This window comes from Choloepus didactylus, chromosome 9, assembly GCF_015220235.1.
Source record: "Choloepus didactylus isolate mChoDid1 chromosome 9, mChoDid1.pri, whole genome shotgun sequence".
Lineage (NCBI taxonomy): Eukaryota > Metazoa > Chordata > Mammalia > Pilosa > Megalonychidae > Choloepus > Choloepus didactylus.
The window spans coordinates 49,029,928-49,050,254 of record NC_051315.1 but is presented as its reverse complement, the minus strand read 5'-3'; the positions used below and the strand labels follow the sequence as shown (position 1 = coordinate 49,050,254).

At 37.2% G+C, this 20,327-nt stretch overlaps 1 long non-coding RNA gene across 1 annotated transcript in view; it reads right to left on the bottom strand.

Annotated features, from left to right (window-relative positions):
• Window positions 1–20,327, bottom strand: part of LOC119544976 — a 287,062-nt gene that overhangs the window by 212,009 nt on the left and 54,726 nt on the right. The window lies entirely within an intron of this gene.

Below are 20,327 nucleotides of genomic sequence, written 5' to 3'. Positions count from 1 at the left end.
ACAGTTTTGCCATGCTCTGTCTCCCTCTCTCTTTCTCTTTTATCCCCTTGGGGCCCTTTTGTATGTAGCATTCCTCAACCTCTTGCATTCCACCCTTGGTCTCTGTGAACTTGGGTCCCTGTGCCTGGATGTGCGTGGTGTTCTAACTTACTGAGTGGCTCTATAATCTGTATCCATGCCAAGAAGTACCGGGCCTTGCTGCTTTTGTGAGACTCCCAAGCTGCATGGGACCAAGTGAGTGGGGAGGATTCTTGACTGGAGGATCTGGAACAGAAATGTCCCTACCTGATGTTTGGGATTTTTTTTTTTTTTTTGATTTACCATTTGTGGAGTTCTTCTCCAGTCTCTATCATTCTCCAGAGTTCCAAGCAAATGGGATTTGTCCTTTTATTAGTTGATTCTGAGGGGAGACATTTCCAGGGGATGTCTTATGTTGTCTTGTTGATGACATCACCCATACAATTCTTTTATTGTGCTTTTGGATTTGGTTTGTTTGTATTCTCTTGTAGATATTTGCATCTATATTTGTAAGCAATATTTGTCTGTAATTTTCTTTCCCTTTGCTATCTATGCCTGCTTTGGTATTAGGATGATGTTGACCTCAAAGAATTAGAGAGTATTCCTTTCTCTTCAATTTTTTGCAGGAGTTTAAAAAGAGTTGGCATTAAGTCTTCTTGAAATGTTTGATAAAATTTCCCAGTTAAGTCATCTGGTCCTGGGCTTTTCTTTTTTGGGATCTCTTGACTAGTTATTGGTTTGTTGAGAACTACTATTTCTTCTTGTGCTAGTTAGGTAGTTGGTGTGTTTCTAAGAATTTGTCAATTTCTCCTAGATTATTTAATTTGCAGTGTCCAGTTGTCCATTATATCTTTGTATAATGCTTTTTCTTTCCATGTGATCAGTATTAATGTCCCCCCCCCCCACTTTCATCTCTGGTTTTAGTTATTTTCATCCTCTCTCTTTCTGTCCTTGTCAATTATATCAATCTTTTCCAAGAACTGTCTTTTGTTTCATAGAATCTCTCTTTGTTTTTTTATTCTCGATTTCATTTTTCTCCATTCTATTTTCTTCTTATGCTTACTTTGGGTTAAGTTTTCTCTTATTTTTCTAGACCCTCCAGTTTTTAGGTTGGGTCTCTGATTTGAGCTCTTTATCCCTTTTTTTTCAATTGAAAATTTAGGGCTATCAATTTCCCTCTCAGATCATTTTGGAAGTTACTCTTATGCTTTATATAGATATCCCTTTTTAGTTTTTAGTGTATTCGAATAGCCAAAAGGAAATACCTGAAACTGTTGAACTGCAATCCAGTAGCCTTGATTCTTGAAGACAAGTACATAATTATATAGCTTATATGGTGTGACTGCACGATTGTGAAAACCTTATGGCTCACACTGCCTTTATCCAGTGTATGGACAGATGAGTAGAAAAATGGGGATGAGAAAGTAAATGAGTAATAGGGGGTATGGGGGGTGGAATGTTTTGGGTACTCTTTTTTACTTTTATTTTTATTCCTATTTTTATTTTTATTACTTTTTTGAAGCAAAGAAAATGTTCAAAAATTGATTGTGGTGATGAGTGCACAACTACATGATGATACTGTGAATAATTTATTGTATACTTTGGATGATTGTATGGTATGTGACTATATCTCAATAAAATTGCAGGAAAAAAATTTCCTTCTCAGCACAGTACTTGTTGCTTCCAATAGGTTTAGTATGTTTTGTTTTTGTTTTCATTTGCCTCAGGATATTCCCTAATCTTCTTTGACCCATAGGTTGTTTAAGTGTGCTGTTTTATTGCCAAATATCTGTGAGTTTTCCAGTTGTCCTTCTGTTACTGATTTTTAGCTTCATTTCAATTTGGTCAGAGAAGATACACTATATCTAATTTTTGAAATTTATTGAAACTTGTTTTGTGACCTAACATACGGTCTCTCCTGGAGTAGGTCCCATGTGCACTAGAGAGAATGTATATTCAGCTGCTGTTTGGTGAAGCTGTGTTCTATATATGTCTGCTAGATCTAATTGGTTAAAAGTATCAGTCAACTCTTCTATTTCCTTATTGATCTTCTTTCTAGATGTTCTATCCATTATCGAAAGAGGTATCTTGAGGTTTCCTACTATTTTTGTAGAATCATCTATTTCTCCCTTCAAATTCTCCCTTAAAATGTCAATATCTGCTTCATATATTTTGGGGCCTCTTCCATTGACATACATATTTATAACTGCCACTTCTTCTTGCTAAATTGGCTGCTGTATCAATATTTAGTGACCCTTTTTTGTTCCTCATAACATTTTTTAATTTGTTATCTATTTTATCTGATATTAGGACAGCTACCCAGTTCTCTTTTGGTTAGTATTTGCATGGTATATTTTTTCCATTCTTTCACTTTCAACCTATTTGTGACTTTGAATTTAAGGTGCTTCTCTTACAAATAACTTATACTTGCATCACACATTTTTTAATCCATTCTGCCAATCTCTGCCTTTGGATAATTTAATACATTTACGTTTAAAGTAACTATTGATAATGCAGGACTTTCTTCTGCCATATTGTTATTTGGCTTTCATAAGTCTTAAACATTCTTTATCCCTCAATTCTTCCTTTAATACCTAACTTCATATTTATTTTTTAAATTGTACCATTTTGAGTCCTTTCTCATTTTTTTCTGCATATATTTTTCAGAGATATTCTTTGTGGTTACCATTGGGCTTAAATTTAACCTCCAAAATCTATAACAATCACATTTGATTTGATACCAACTTAACTTCAGTAGCATACACAAGCACTGTTCCTTTCTCCTCTACCCCCACCTTTTTTTGTAGTTGTTATAGATTATATTTTTATACACTGTAAATAAAAAACATAGCTTTATCAAAACTTTTTATGCATTTGTGTTTTACAACCTGTAAGAATTAAAATGTAGAGTTACATACCAAAAAATAAAATACAATAGTATTGGCATTTATAATTACCACTTGGTACCTTTACTGGGGTCTTTATTTTTGTATACTACTTTGATCCACTCACTAGTGTCCTTTCCTTTGTATCTGCAGAACTCCCCTTGGCATTTCTTGTAGGATAAGTCTAGTAGTGATGATCTCTCTCAGCTTTTATCTGAGAATGTCTTAATCTCTCCCTCATTTTTGAAAGACAGTCTTTCTAAATATAAAATTTTTTTATTGGCAGTTGTTGTCTTTTAGTACTTTAAATATTTCATCCCGTTGCCTTCTTGCCTCCCTGTTTTCCAATGCAAAATCAGCACTAAGCCTTATTGGGACTCCCTTGTATATAACATGTTGCTTTTCTTTTGCAGCTTTCAGAATCCTCTCCCTGTCCTTGGCATTCAACAGTCTGACAACTATGTATCTGGTCATGATTATCTTCATGTTTTTCCTGTTTGGCTTTCATCAGGATTCTTGAATGTGTGTAATCATGGATTTTTATTAAATTTGGGAAGTTTTCTACACTATTTTTTGAATATTTCTTCTTTCCCTTTCTCTCTTCTCCTAGGTAGTCCACCTAGGACTACCACAATGCATATTTAGTATACTTGATGGTGTCCCCCAGGTCTCTTAGGCTCTGTTCACATTTTTTTCATTCTTATTTTTCCTGCTCCTCAGCCTGAATCATTTCAATTGCTTTGTCTTCAAGTGCACTGATTATTTCTTCTCCCCAGTCCAATCTGCTGTTGAAATGTTCTAGAGAATTTTTCATTTCAGTTATTGTGGGCTTCAACTCTGATATTTCCATTTGGTTCCTTTTAAAATTTCTATCTCTTATTATTGAGACTCTCATATTGCTCATTCATCATTTTTCTGATATCCAGAATCTCCAAAGTTTCTTTTGTCTCCTTGAGCATACTGATGACCATTTTTAAAAGTCTTTTTCTGGTAAATTCAAAGTCTGGTCTTCATTTATGGTTTCTGGATTTTTATCTTGTTCCATTAGATAGGCCATAATTTCTTGTTTCTTTGTTTGTCTTGTAACCTTTTGTTGCACACTGTACATTGTAACATTTCAAAGTGTTATATCTGGGATTTAGTCCCTAAGTAGTTTGCATCCAGCTAATGATATGACAAATTTCCTTGAGTGCCAGGAGCTAACACAACAAACAAACAAAAGCAATAAATAACTTTCACAGTCTTTGCAAATTGGCTCTCTGTTGACTAGTACTCTCCTTCAGAGTTTAGCCCTCCTACCAAGAAGATCAGACCAAGGTGAAAGTGATGTGCGGGGTCCTCTCCATCTTTTCTGAATTGTGTCCTGTGCTTGTGTTTACTTGTGGCCTTAATTATTCCTCCAGGTTTATGACTTTCTAAACCGGATGTCTTGGCCAAAGGTTGATATTATTTTCCAGGACAGGGATATACAGGGTAAAGAGCTGGTGGGGTTGGGGGCTGAGGAATCTCAGAAGAGGGTCTCATGATGATGGGAGGGATGATTTTTCATTTTTGATATGTTGATATATTTGATATGTTTTGATTGTTTGATACGTTTTGAATTTTCATTTTTGATATGTTGGAAACAGCTCTAGAACACCCACATGGAGTTGCCTAACAGTAGTATGAATTCCATTTCCTTCTGATTTCTCCAGTGTTTTCCTGTAACAATTATCCCCTTTCCCTTCTTTACTCCCAACCTCACCTGTGCATGCTCTTTCCCTGTAGCCTGGAGCCACATTACTCTCATGGTTCCTATCCACATCTCCAGCCTCTTCTTCATCACTCCCCACCTTCACTCTCTGTGATACAGCTATGCTCCACTTCCTATTGGTTCCAGGTATGTGCTGTGTTCCCTCTCACCTCAGTCCTGTATTTTACATTCTGCTTGAGTGTTCTCTTCACCCTACCTTATTCCTTTCTTATGATCAATTACTATTCTTTCCTCCCCAACCTCATAGGCAACCCTTGTTTTGTATTCCCAGAGCACCTGATACTTCATGGCATTTTGTCTGATTATAATTATCTACTCAATTGTTTATAATTATTTGTTTAATGTCTGTCATTTCTGATGGACTTTTACCCTATGAGGCAATGACCCTACCTTGCATAGAGCCTAGTGATTTTGATATTTGCTGATTACATGATGATGCTCAAGTCTTTCCCATCTTAAAAAATGAAAATATCACCTGTATTCTACATGTATTTCTAGACTTGAAACATGTTTTAGTGCTTACCCCATAGGCACTAGTTAATCATGCTAGGCATAGAATGCTAACATAGACTGGGGCAAAGAGGCCTGAACACTCTCCTTGACACAAAGAGTAATTGACATTCCTATTTTCATAACATCTTCTGCTACTTACTCTTCAACCCACAGCAATCTGACTTTATGCCTTCATTCCTCCATTGACAATGGTTGGGCAAATGTACCTTCTGGACTTATCATCATGAAACCTAACAGGCAAATTTCAATTCACTCTGAAGAAACTGATATTGTTAACCCTTTGATCATTTGCTGGCTTCTCTAATACCATATTTTCCTGGATCCTTACCTCTCTGACAGTCTCTTCTCTGTTCCTTCACTATCTCTGTTTCTTTGACCACATAACAAACATCAGGTTCCATCCTTAGTCCTCTTAACTTCTCATTGTAAACCTGGGCATTCTCACTCATTCCCAATGTTTTGACTGCCATCTATACAATTTCCCTTGGGAGTTTTCATTTCTTTCCTTGAAATATGGGTCCATACAAGTGTGATGTAGAGGATGAGAAATAATAGGTCCTGTTTAGATGTAGATAAGTTTATAAGGAGGAGTTACCATAGCGGCCTTTGATTTTTTGTGAGGAAGACAGGAGATTTTTCCTGGGATTGAGTGTGGTAGACAAGGAGTGGGTAAGGATATGAAGGAGAGACTGGGGCAAGTTGGAGAAGCATGGATGTGTAATGGACTATCTAAGTGCCACTCAACCACTAAGGAGTAGGGCTTACCCCTGGCTGGAGAGTTTTCCCTATTAGCTCCCAGCAGCCAGCTTGGCTGTGTTCAGGGAAGTGAAATGGCTAGATCACTCAGGGCTGGAGATTTATATGGCAGATTTTGTGGGAAAATAAAGGGGAAAGGGAGATGACAATTCCAGAAAAAGGCCAGTTGATGTTATAGAATATAGAGCCTTAGCTGCAGAGGTAGAAAGAGGAGCAGAGGAGCTAGAAAGGTACTAGTGGGCTGAAAGAAAACTAGTGATGAAGGAATGTCTGGCTCCTATCAACATAAGGGCTGCCTGAAAAGAAATTATCTCCATAAAAAAGACAAAAGAGGAGGTATCAGTCTCTCTTTCTTTTCTGATTTTAGCTTGTTCTCATGTTGCTCATGTCTTCAACATACACTGGCTTTGGAGTCAAGCATTTCTGACTCCTCTACTCATCATGTGACATTGAGCAAGTCCTTTAACCTCTCTAAGCCTAAATCTTCTCCACTGGAAAACGAGGATAATAATAGTCCTTCGCTTATAAGGTTGGGGTGAGAATTGAGTCTGCATATAACAAAGCTCCACAAAGTCCTTGTACATGGTAAGTGTCAATAAAAGATTGGTCTTATTACTACAAACATCTGCATAAACTAATTTTTGCTAAGGATTACCTTCTGAATATTAAAGGTTTTAGCCAATATTTATATTATAAGTTGTAGATTCCAATGGAGATTTTCCACCATGGGAGTCTATCATTGCTGAATTAGCAGAATATTTGAATTGGCTGTGATTCATTGCTCCAGTCCAGGTCTGATTCCATAATGCCCAACTAGGCTTTTACGTCAACCTTGGAATTCAGAAAACTTGGAGTTTACAAGCTAGTGGAGAGACAGTCAGCTCTGTTTAAAAGCATACTTATTTGTCCAGGGGTGACAATGTATTCTCCTTGTTTGTCAAATTAATGTCCCCAACCTCCTTCCATCACTTCAGTCTGTCTTAAACTGGAGTTTGGGTTGGATAAAAATTTTCTTGAGCTAACTGTTTTTGTCAATCACTGGAACCAAGCAATTTCTGAATTTGCCACATCAGCACGACACTGTATTCAGTTGTCATTTCTTATAACACCCTGAGCAGAAAGGCTATTACCAGCTTGGGTTTGGGAGTCAGGCTGAGCCAGTTTCTAATTCAGGTACTGCTACTTGCTGACTGTGATTTAAAGCAATTTATTTAATCTCCATAAAATTCAGGGTACTCATCTGTAAAATGGAATGATAATAAGAGTTCCTCATAGACAGGTGGTGAGCATCAAGGGAGGCAATATATAAAGAGATAATGTACATACACACTGAATGGCACATCATTGGTACTCAAAATTGTTGACTATTTACTAATATTTCTTATATTTATCAGACTCATTGATGCTGTTTTATCCACCTAAGTAAAAGTGCAATTGAATAAAAAATATTTGTTGAGTTATGTAATTAGCTTTACCAAAAAAAAGACATACAGGGGCCAATATTAGCCCCCAAACTAAAGATTGGAGTAATTTCAGGTGGTTTATATCACCTTAAATATGTACAATTGAATCATCAAAATAGAACATTTCTTTTAGAATACTGTGTGAACAAAACATAAAAGCACCACTCTGTATGACATTTTACAGAACAGGCAGTATCATTTCAGTAAATGGGTCAGCAGCCTTAGCTGTGGCTGTGGTTGCTGCTGCGTGTGTTGTACTGTGGCTGATGGTCCACGCCTGCACCACCCTCTTTAGGAAGACAGAACGAGAATCACCTTGCTGAGGGGTGATCTAGAGAACACACTAATCCTGTCTGTATTCTTGATTGTTTCACTTCAGCTAAGATTTCTGGGTCTCTGCTGACAAGGATTGGAGAAGTCAACCTTGACCAGTATATCTTCCAACATCCGAGTTCCATGTGGAACAAAGTAACAGGTTTGCAGTTCATCTTCCCAGCCTGCACCCGGGAACTGATCCAGTTCTAAAATATGAAAAGGATACTCCCAAGCATCGCAGTTGTTTAGCAACTCTCAAGGATGGGCGCTTCTGCCTTGTAATTAACATTAATTCCACTTCTTGAGGATTAACCTACTTTCTTTTGCTCTTTTTTCAAGTAGAGATGGAGGACAGAAACATGGGTGGACACGAACAAGACTGAGGGGGCATAGCATATCAAAATGACAAGCCAACCCTTATATTTTATGTTCTTAGAAATTCTCAAATAATAGGCCCTTTTCCAAAATATAATCTCCTGATTTCTTAAGAAGTTATTTTAAAGCCAACAAAACTGTGTGCATAATTTTTTTAAATTAAAATTACATGCAAAGTATATTCATCACAATTAAAGAAATGGTCACTTTTGATAAAACAGAGCTATCAGTCCTGCCTATCTAGATCTCATGTATTATTCAAAAAGGCAATATTACTTTTTTTAAATGTCTAAATAACTGCTAACTTAACTGGAGGTGAATTTACAGTTGTGATTTTATGGATCAAATCATAATTGATTGCAACAGTAACAAATAGTTTTTCTAAAAATTTGTTACTCTCTATGCTAAATAAAATATTTATGTAGGCTAGATTTTGCAGAACACAGAGTTTTCATTGATGGCTGTTCCCTGTTTCTTCAAGCTCAGTAATATCCTAAGTGAGGCTACTCAACACAGACCAAAGTTCTATTCATTATTTCACATTTACATTGGCTTGCTATAACTAAGCAGCAGAAATCAATGCAAAAACTATCAACAAAGACTTGAAAAACTTTGACTCATAAACTAATATTTGGACAAAATCTAGACAGTGCTTTCCCAAACACAGGCAGAGGAAATCCTTTTGCCAACATCACAAAACCCAATCATCCTTAATACAATATTCAGTAAAATTCTGGATTCACACCACAGAAACAATCTGCCTCTTAGTTTAGAACATGAATCTTCCTCTCTTCCACCTCTCTCTTCTGGAATCAAAAATTCAATCTATCAGTACTCACTAAGGCAGGCTAAGCCTCCCAAGATTAAGGCAGAACATTTGCCTGACTACTAAGTGGGGCATCATTCATCCTGTGTAAATTTATTTTTGCAAACCTTCAAGTAAGATTGACAGTTGAGGAAAGAATTTTTCAATCTTCCTCCAGAAAACTCATTGGAGTTTCTAACAACCTTCACTGTACAGAGATTCTTCTTTGGATCTGAGCTAAATCCTTTGAGCAACAGTTTAAAATCATTTCTAATAAGTCACAGTAATAACCCTGATAGGCCACATCCCTTCAGTACCTTAGCCCACACCCTTCCTGTGCCTTATTTTTCTTAGATTCAATTTAGTTTAGGAAATAATTCCTAATGTTTCCACTTCTTTCAGAAGGCATGTAAGGAGACCAGAAATTGGAGCCAACATACCTATCAAAGGTACACTATTCATGTCTTCAAGGGTGAGGCTTACCATTTGCATGATAAACTTGTAAAGGAAAAACACACACACACACACACACACACACACACACACAGACTGCAATCCTTCCATATAAACTGCTTTCACTTTTTTGTGTTCTCAGCCAAATGTGTTCAATCCAAAGGTGGTCACAACCATATTGCCATTCCACCTGCTCTTTGGCTGTTACCTTGCCACTCTCTTCAATAGGTAGAAGCTAACTGCCCTCTCTTGAATGTGGGCTGGCCTTAATGACTCGCCTGTAGCCAACAGAATGAGGCAGAGATGATGCCACATGAGCACAGGTGCGCCAGAAAAGGACATGTTTGGTTCTCTTAGATGCTCGCCTTTCAGATGCTCCATGCGGGCATGATCCTCTTAGAACCCAGCCACCGTGCTGTGGAAAGCCCAGGTCACATGGTAGGACCATGCTCAGGTGCTCCAGTCAACAGCCCCAGCTGAGCCCACACTGAGTCCTCAGTCCAGTTCCCAGGAACACAAGCAGAGAAGCTCGAGATGATCCCAGGCCTTGCTGGTCCAGTTACCCCTGTCATTTGAGTTTTCTGAGACCCCAGACATTGTGGAGCAGAGACAAGCCATCTGCACTACACCCTGCCTTAATTTCTGACCACAAGAATCTGAGAGCTTATTAAAATGATCGTTCCATACCTTTAACATGTTTGCTAATCAGCAATAGGTAACTGGAACCCAATACATATGTGCTTTTACTTAGCTATAGTCATAGACAATATACCATTTTAGAATCTGCACTTTTTTTCCACTCAGCCTTTTATTTATCACCAATTTGCTTATTGTTATATAAAGGGTCATTTGGTACTAGGGAAAGAGTATATGTTTTGGGATCATAAAGACCTAGATCTCTGAACTCCTCAGAAAGTCTTGAAATAACTACTTATCTGCTCTGAGGCTTAGTTTCTTCATCTGTAAAACTGTAATAGTAACATCTATATAATTCTTAAACTGGATTTCTGGAAACATTTCCCTTTTCCCATGTAGATTTCATATCTATCATTTTATTGCCTCCATTCTTTCTTGAAAAATACAAAGATACATTACAAATTTCCAGATATTCAGCAGAATTCCATAAAAAGTAAAAAAAAAAAAAAAATCAGTATTTCTTTAAAAGAGAATCTCAAGCCTTTCCTCCCACATAAACTGAGAACTATCCTACATTACATATCGGCCTTTTATTTCCCCCAGCATTAACATATGGAAGGATTTAGAACCATGAGTGGCACCTGGTGAGTGCTATAGAAGTGTGTAGCCATTTTTATTATTATTTTCCACTTATTGCTTTTGAGCTATATTCTAATGTTCAACCTTATAAAAGCAATTTTGAAGACAGAGTTTCTAGGCAAAAGTTTTTCCATAGGTGATCTCACTCCATGCAGTCTTTTAATGCCCTGGCACTCTTATTCACCCTATTAAACGTGAAACCAAGAGCCCACCACTTAGTGCCAAGCTCTGCCTACTGGGCCATTTGCCTCTTAACAACCTGCAATGGTATGGGGGACTGTGTTTGCAATCTATGTTTTCAATTCTATTCTGTGATCTAAAATATTCATGAAAGTGAAGCACTAAATCTAGAACTTAATCCTCAATGCTACTATGTTTCCCCAGATTATCATTTCCAATGTCTTAATACCACTCAGAAAGATAAAAGATTTCATTAAGATATAATATATCCCATATTCTCAAAACCTTCAAAGAATGAGCCTCATGATCTCTGATGGTTACATATTCCAAAGTTTCACATCCTTTAACCAAAAGGATTTTTCTAATCTGTAAACCAAATCCCTCCTACTGTGGATGAAGTTTATTCTCTCATTATCAAGTCCTTCAGTACGAAGAAGTTTCACAAAAGCATCCTACCCAATATTCTTACAACTCCTTGAGGACTATTAATTGTGTCCAAGCATTTTATCAATGAGACCTATTTCAAACTTGAAATCATTTTTATGTTCCTCTGAGTGGACCATGAATTGTTTATAACAATTCTTTATAGGTACTACATTTAATCACCTTGATCAGTTCTGTCAAAAGAAATATATCAGATTAACCCACCTAAAGTTGGTTTTGCCAAGCTTTTATGATGATTAATCAATATCCTTGTTGGGGGAATCAAAAAATGAAATATTTTAATAATGCTTTTCAGCTTTTCTTTGAAATGTGAAAATTAAGATGTTCCAAAGTCATCTCTAATATAGTATTACTGTTCCAACATCCCTATTCCTCTTAAATTCTAAAAGGTGACAGTGAGAGCATAATAATAATTTCAACAAATCCCTGAAGATATTGATCTCACTCAGTTTACTTTGCAATTCATCATGAGTTAATTCCTCATCCCTGCTCAATCTCCTGATTTTCTATTCCTTGTTGTCTTTTCTGATCTCCTGATCTAGACCAAATAAAAATAAACAAATAAACAGTGTAACTTTTCTTCTATTAGTTCTTCCTCAGGTATTACAGAAACAATATATTGCTTGACTTTTCTTTTCCCTGATTTATTTTAAAAATACTTTTATTCCTTTTAGGTTTCTTCTATTTTAACACATTCCTTACTTTAGCACCAACTCTTTAACCATTACATCTATTTTCCTCCCTTTTCAACTGCCATTTACACGCAATGTCTTTAGTCACACATAACCAGTAAATGCCTCCTGGACACTATGTGTGGTGCTGGGCAACCCCTCAAAGATGAGGGTCTAGGATCACGTTTGAGAAGTACAGGGCTTAGAGTCTGATCTGCTCCCACCCTTACCAAGTATACACAAGTGAAATAAGATAAGGATTAATGTAACAGGTGTCAAAAATAGATCACAGGTGAACAGCTGGACTCCCAAACTGTATTTAACTTCTCCCAATGAGAGAGATCTCATGTGATTCGGGAAGCCGAAGGGAAGAGTCTTGTGATCAGCAGACGGGGTCCCCAGGCTTTCTCCAGAGAGCCTGTGCCTGTGCTCATGGTCGGCAATTGTCTACAGCTCCTGAGTTGGGTTCAGTAGTGACATCCTGACTCCCCAAGGGCTGGTGAAGGGCCTCGGGACTAGCTGAGTGCCTTCCCTGACCTTCCTTGGCTGGCCTTGGTCTTCTGGCCCTTCCGATGTCCTTTCAAATACCCTATTCCCACATCCCTTCTTCCTTGAAAATCCTAGATGCTCTTCTGTTTTGAAGACTGCCCCAAATTCCTTGAAATGACAGACAAGCTATTTTATAGACTAAGGAAAGTTGTCATCGGCAGACCAGAAAATTTTAGTTAGACTGAAATATGGCAAGTGGATGGAATCAGATCTATAGAAAAGCAAGCCTGAAAGAAACCATCACCTAAAAAGCATTCATGAGAAGACTGCCCTGGTGAGTCTTCGCTGGAATAAGAAGAGAGGATCAGGAGCAGTCTTCTGGGTGGTTAACCTGAGAGTTGGATTTGGTACGGCTTATCTATCAGTCTCTCCTTTGTCTCCTGCTGTGCTAAGTAGCAGGTAACAGTAGTGGACAACCCCAAGCTGAAGCACCAACTGTGGGGAAATGGTAATAAAGACACAGAGTAAGATGGCTGCTTACCCCCAAGGGGAAACTGTTAGGAAACTGCCTAACAAGAAGACAAGTTACAGGTACACCTATGGGTCAGCTTGTCCTGTTCCTCTCCTGGAACCGTTAGGGGTAATTTATAATAAGCAGAGCCAATGTCCACAGAGTGGTAAACAGGGATTTTCAAATAAAAGGATAAGCAGAAAACCAAGAATTATCTAAATATTTGAGGAAAGACAATAAAAAGAGAGGACTGCAACTCCACAAACAAAATAACAAAAGGGAGTTACTATAGCTAGCAGAATACTTTAATATAAGTAAAATTAATGCCCTCAAAGATACTCAGGGGAACAATGCATCTGTGGAAAAGACAAAAACCTGAAAATCTCCATAAATTAAATATTTCATAGTTAATATTTCATAAAGACTAACTTACTAAAATAGATCTAAAGAGTCTCTCACAGTGCAGCTTAAAATGACAAAGCAATGGAAAACATGAGAGCTACATAAGAGACAAACAATATATTCAGAATTCCAACATCTATTTTACAGGAAAACTAGGAAAAGAACAGAGAGAATGGGGGCAGGGCGTGTGGAGCAAGTATTCAATAAAATAAAATAATCAAACAAAATTTTAGCTGAAGAAAGACATGGTTTCTCATGTCTAAGGGCTCAATGAGAGCTGAGGAAGAAGAATTCTAGAATAATACCTAGAAACATCATAGTGAAATTTCATTACTACAGTGAAAATCCTCAAAATTTCCAGGAAGGGAAAAAAAAAACATACAACTATCTAAAGAAGAGCATATAATTAGTAGCAGATTTTTTACTGATAACACTGAATGTGAGAAAACAGTGGAGAGGCTTATCAAAGTTCTTTGAAAAAATATTTTGAATCTAGACTCTTACATTTTAAAAAGCAACTGCAGGGAGGTGGGGCAAGATGGCGGAGTGGTGAGGTGTGGGTTTCAGTTACTCCTCTGGGGCAGTCAGTAGATAGCCAGGAATTGGGTGGACTGGACACCGCAGAGGAATCTGAGCTTGGACATATTTCATATCACACTCACAAATGCATGGAGCAGCTGAGATCGAGAAATCCCCCATCTGAACTACAAGGACTGAATTAAAAGGCTTTTTAAAAATAGTCTACACTGGGCCCTTCTTTTTCTTTTCTTCTTCTTTTTTTTTTTTTTTTTATCTCTTTCTCTCTTTTTTTAATAACTATTCTAAGAAGCCCATTACAGAAAGCCTCAAAGACGTGCAATTTGGACCCAGGCAAGAGCAGAGCTAAGATAGCTCTGAGAGACAAAGCAATAAGTCTAGTGGCAGAGAAAATTCACAAAAGACCATAATTCCTAAGAAAAGAGGGGTGTGACCCAGCTCCAGTGGCAACCCTCCTTTGGGGAACTCGGACCCCAGGGACTGGAATTCAGAAACCAGCTTCAGTCAGCCATGCCCCCAACAGGGTCAGGGTCACCAGGAGAACTAAATACTCCATACCTCCTCACATTGGTGGGAGAGCTGCAATGCCATGTGCTGGACAGCATAGGAAAAGCACAGACTAAAGACCTCACAGGAGGGTTTCATTCTCAAGGAAACTCCATACACTGCTCCTGAGACCTGAGCCTCTCTGGACTGGGAAAACCTGATGGGGGTTGACCATATCTGAGGAGACCCTCACACAAAAAGGCTATGTAGAAGCAGGGCAAGAAACAGAAAAAAAAGAGGTGAAAAACTCTGATCAACTAAATAGACCTAAGTTAGAGGCATAGAATAAGCTGAACTAAACACCAAAGGTTAGAGAACAAAGCCAGCCAACAAGAAAACCCTAGGCAAAAGAGTGAAAACAAGCTCCAGAACAAACTAATCAAGAAAATCAGACTCCTAGACAACTTAAGACAACGAGCCATACTAGGAAACATGAAAATATGGATTAGCTAAAGGAACAAACTAATAGTTCAACTGAGATACAAGAGTTGAGGCAACTAATGCCAAATTAATTCAATCAACTGAGGGAAGAACTAATTAAACATGTTCAAACAAATCTCCTAAATCAATTCAAAACTCAAGTCAAGGAACTGAGGGAAGACACAGCAAAAGAGTTGAAGGATATAAGGAAGACACTGGATGACCATAAAGAAGAAGTCATAAACTTGAAAAAACAAATGGCAGAACTTATGGGAACGAAAGGCATAATGGAGGAGATGAAAAAGACAATGGAAGGATACAACAGTAGATTTGAACAGGCAGAAGAAAGGATCAGTGAATTGGAAGATGAGACATTTGAATTCATAGACACAAAAGAACAAATGGTGAAAAAAATGGAAAATACAAGCAGGGTCAAAGGGAGCTGAGTGACAATGTGAAGTGCACAAATATATCTGTTATGGGTGTCCAAGAGGGAGGGGAGAGGGGAAACGGGGTGGAAAGAATAATAGAAGAAATAATCACAGAAAATTTCCCAATTCTTATGAAAGACAGAAAATTACAGATTCAAGAAGTACAGCGTATCCCAAATGGAACAGACCCCAATAGACCTACTCCAAGATACTTACTGATCAGATTGTCCAATGACAAAGACAAAGAGAATTCTGAAAGCAGCAAGAGAAAAGCAATCCATCACATACAAGGGAAGCTCGATAAGATTATGCACAGATTTCTCCATAGAAACCATGGAGGAGAGAAGTCAGTGGTATGATATATTTAAGATACTGAAAGAGAAGAACTGCCAACCAAGAATTCTATATCCGACAAACTCCAGTGTATGGAGTTTCCTTGAGAATGAAACCCTCCTGTGAGGTCTTCAAAAAAGAGGGAGAGATTAAAATATTTTCAAACAAACAGACACTGAGAGAGTTTGTGAATAGAGACTGGCACTACAAGAAATACTAAAGGGAGTGCTACAGGAAAAGACAGGAGTGAGAGGTTTGGAGATGAGTGTAGAAATGAAGATTATCAGGAAGGGTATCAGGAAGGGTAAAAGGAGAGACAGGAGAAAAATAAGACATGACATATAAAATCCAAAAGACAAAATGGTAGAAGGAAGTGCTGCCCTTACAGTAATAACACTAAATATTAATGGATTAAACTCCCCAATAAAAAGACACAGACTGGCAGAGTGGATTAAAAAACAGGACCCATCTATATGCTGTCTACAAGAAACTCACTTTAGACACAAGTACAATAACAGGCTGAAAGTGAAAGGTTGGAAAAAGATATTTCATGCAAATAAGAACCAGAAAAAAGCAGGAGTAGCTATATTAATATCAGACAAATTAGACTTCAAAAGTAAAACAATTAAAAGAGACAAAGAAGGACACTATGTATTAATAACAGAGACAATTCATCAAGAAAACATAACAATCATAAATATTTATGCACCAAGCTGGAGTGCCCCAAAATTCATGAGGCAAACACTGAGAACACTGAAAGGAGAAGTAAATAATTCTACAGTAATAGTTGGAGATTTCAATACACCATTCTCATCAATGGACAGAATATCTAGACAGAGGATCGATAAAGAAATTGAGATGTTAAATTGTATGATAAATGAACTAGACTTCACAGACATTTATAGAACACTATACCCCACAACAGCAGGATACACATTTTTCTCAAGTGCTCACAGACCATTCTCTAGGATAGACCACATATTGGGTCACAAAGCAAGTCTCAACAAATTTTAAAATATTGTTATTATAAAAAACACTTTCTCAGATCATAACAGACTGAAGTTGGAAATAAATAGCAGGCAGAAGACTGTAAAATTGACAAATATATGGAGACTAAAAAACACATTCTTAGAAAACCAGTGGGTAAAGGAAGAAATTACAAGAGAAATTAGAAAATACCTTGAGGCAAATGACAATGAAAACACAACATATCAAAACTTATGGAATGCAGCAAAGGTGGTGCTGAGAGGGAAATTTACTGCCCTAAATGCCTATATTAAAAGATAAAAGAGAGCAAAAATTGAGGAATTAACTGTCCACCTGGAGGAACTAGAGAAAGAACAGCAAACTAACTCTAAAGCAAACAGAAGGAAAGAAATAACAAAGATTAGAGCAGAAATAAATGAAACTGAGAACAGGAAAACAATAGAGAGAATCACCAAAACCAGAAATTGGTTCTTCAAGAAAATCAACAAAATTGATGGACCTCTTGCTAGGCTAACAAAAAGAGAGAGAGAGAGAGAAGATGCAAATAAATGCAATCAGAAATGGGAAAGGAAACATAACTACTGACCCTGCAGAAATAAAGGAGATAATGAGAAGATACTATGAGCAAATATATGCTAATAAACTATACAACTTATACAAAATGGACAACTTCCTAGAAAAGCATAAACAACCAACATTGACCCGAGAAGAAATAGATGACCTCAATAAACCAATCACAAGTAAAGAGATTAAGTCAGTCATCAAAAAGCTCCCAAAAAAGAAAAGCCCAGGACCAGATGGCTTCACATGTGAATTCTACCAAGCATTCAAGAAAGAATTAATACCAATCCTGCTCAAACTCTTCAAAAAAATTGAAGAGGCAGGAAAGCTACCCAACTTACTCTATGAAGCCAACATCACCCTAATACCAAACTCAGACAAAGATACTACAAAAAAAGAAAATTATAGACCAATCTCTTTCATGAATATAGATGCAAAAATCCTCAGCAAAGTACTTGCAAATTGAATCCAGCAGCACATTAAAGAATTAGACACCACGACCAAGTGGGGTTTATTCCAGGTATGCAAGGCTGGTTCAACACAAGAAAATCAATTAATGTAATACACCACATCAATAAATCAAAGCTGAAGAACCACATGATCATCTTAATTGATGCACAAATGGCATTTGACAAAATTCAACATCCTTTCCTGATTAAAACACTTCAAAGGATAGGAATAGAAGGGAATTTTCTCAATATGATAAAGTCAATATATGAAAAGCCCACAGCTAACATCATACTCAATGAGGAGAGACTGAAAGCTTTCCTTCTAAGATCAGGAACAAGACATGGAGGCCCACTGTCACCATTGTTATTCAACATTGTGCTGGAAATGCTAGCTAGAGTAATTAGGCAAGAAAAAGAAATAAAAGGCATCCATACTGGAGAGGAAGAAGTAAAACTTCCACTGCTTGCAGATGACAAGATCCTACATGTGGAAAATTCTGAAAAATCTACAACAAAGCTATTAGAACTAATCAATGAATACAGCAAAGTGGCAGGCTACAAGAACAACACGCAAAAATCTGTACTGTTCTTATACACAAGTAATGTGCAATAAGAGGAAGACATTTTTAAAAATTCCATTTACAATAGCAACCAAAAGAACCAAGTTATTTAGGAATAAACTTAATGAAAGCCGCAAAAGACCTATACAAAGAAAACTATAAGAAACTACTAAAAGAAATCGAACAGGACCTAAAATTGGAAGAACATACCCTGTTCATGGATTGGAAGACTAAATATAATTAAGATGTCAACTCTACCTAAACTGATTTATAGATTCAATGCAATACCAAATAAAATCCCAACAACTTACTTTGTAGAAATAGAAAAACCAATAACCAAATTTATTTGAAACGATAAGGTGCCCCAAATAGCCAAAAATATCTTGAGACAGAGGAACAAAGTGGGAGGTCTCACACTACCTGACTTTGTAGCATATTACAAAGCTACAGTGCTCAAAACAGCATGGTACTGGCATAAGGATAGATATACTGACCAATGGAATCAAATTGAGTGTTCTGAAATACACTCTCCCATCTACGGACAATTGATCTTTGATAAGGTAGTCAAGACAAAGCAACTGGGACAGAGCAGCCATTTCAATAAATGGTGTTTGGAGAACTGGATATCCATTTCCAAAAGAATGAAAGAGGACCCCTATCTCACACCTTATACAAAAATTAACTCCAAATGGATCAAAGACCTAAACATTAGTGCTAAGACCATAAGACTCTTAGAAGAAAATGTAGGACAATTTCTTAAAGATCTTGTGATAGGAGGTGGCTTCCTAGACCTTATACCCAAAGCAGAAGCAACCAAAGAACAAATAGACAAATGGGATCTCCTCAAAATCAAACACTTTTGTACATCAAAGGATTTTGTTAGAAAAGTAAAAAGGCAGCCTACACAATGGGAGACAATATTTGGAAACTACAGATCAGATAAGGGTTTAACATCCTGAATATATAAAGCAATCCTTCAACTCAACAACAGAAAGACAAACAACCCAATTAAAAAATGGGCAAAAGACATGAACAGACACTTTTCTGAAGAGGAAATACAAATGGCTCAAAAACATGAAAAAATGCTCAACTTCACTGGCTATTAGGGAAATGCAAATCAAAACCACAATGAGATATCATCTCACACCTACCAGAATGGCCATTATCAAAAAAACAGAAAATTACAAGTGCTGGAGAGGATGTGGAGAAAGAAGCACACTTATTCGCTGTTGGTAGGAATGTAAAATAGTGCAACCGCTCTGGAAGGCAGTGTCGCAGTTCCTCAGGAAGCTAAATATAGATGTGCCATATGGCCCAGCTATTCCATTACCAGGTATATACTCAGAGGAACTGAAAGTTAAGACATGAACCAACATTTGTAAACCTATGTTTTTCGCGACATTATTCACAACAGCCAAGAGATGGAATAGCCCAAATGTCCATCAATGGATGAGTGGATAAACAAACTGTGGTACATACACATGATGGAATATTATGTAGCTGTAAGACAGAACAAAGACATGGAACATATAATAACGTGGATGAATCTTGAGGAATTTATGTTGAATGAAGTTAGCCAGAAACAAAAGGACAAATAATGTATGGTCTCACTAATATGAACTAACATTAATGAGTGAACTTTGAGAGTTAAAAGCTGATAACACAAGCTACCAGGAGATAGAAAGAGTGCAGAGTTTGGATATTTGATGCTGAAGGACTACAAAATGTTCAGCAGGCTTGATTGTATAGACCCAGAAATTGATAGCATAATACTGTGTGATGGTAGAACAATACTGTAACTACAGTGAACAAAGGTATCCATGAGTAAGGCTGAAAGAGGTGGACTAGGAGCATGTATGACACCTGAGGTAAAGACAAAAGATAAAGACTAGGACTGTTTAACTTAGCAAAAACTGGAGTGGTCAATGATTGTGACTAAATGTACAAATATAAAACTGTTCTTGCATGTAGAACAACAAACGGGTATCAACCATGCAGAGTGTTGGAAAGGGGATGGTAGTGGGGAAAAAATATAATCAAAGCAAACTGGAGTCTATGGTCAACAGTAACATTGTAATATGCTTCCATTAAATGTAACAAAGGCAATATACCAAAGCCAAATAAGTATGAGAGGGGGATATAAGGGAAGAATATGGGATTCGTGGTAGTGTTGTTGTTGTCTGACCTTACTATTA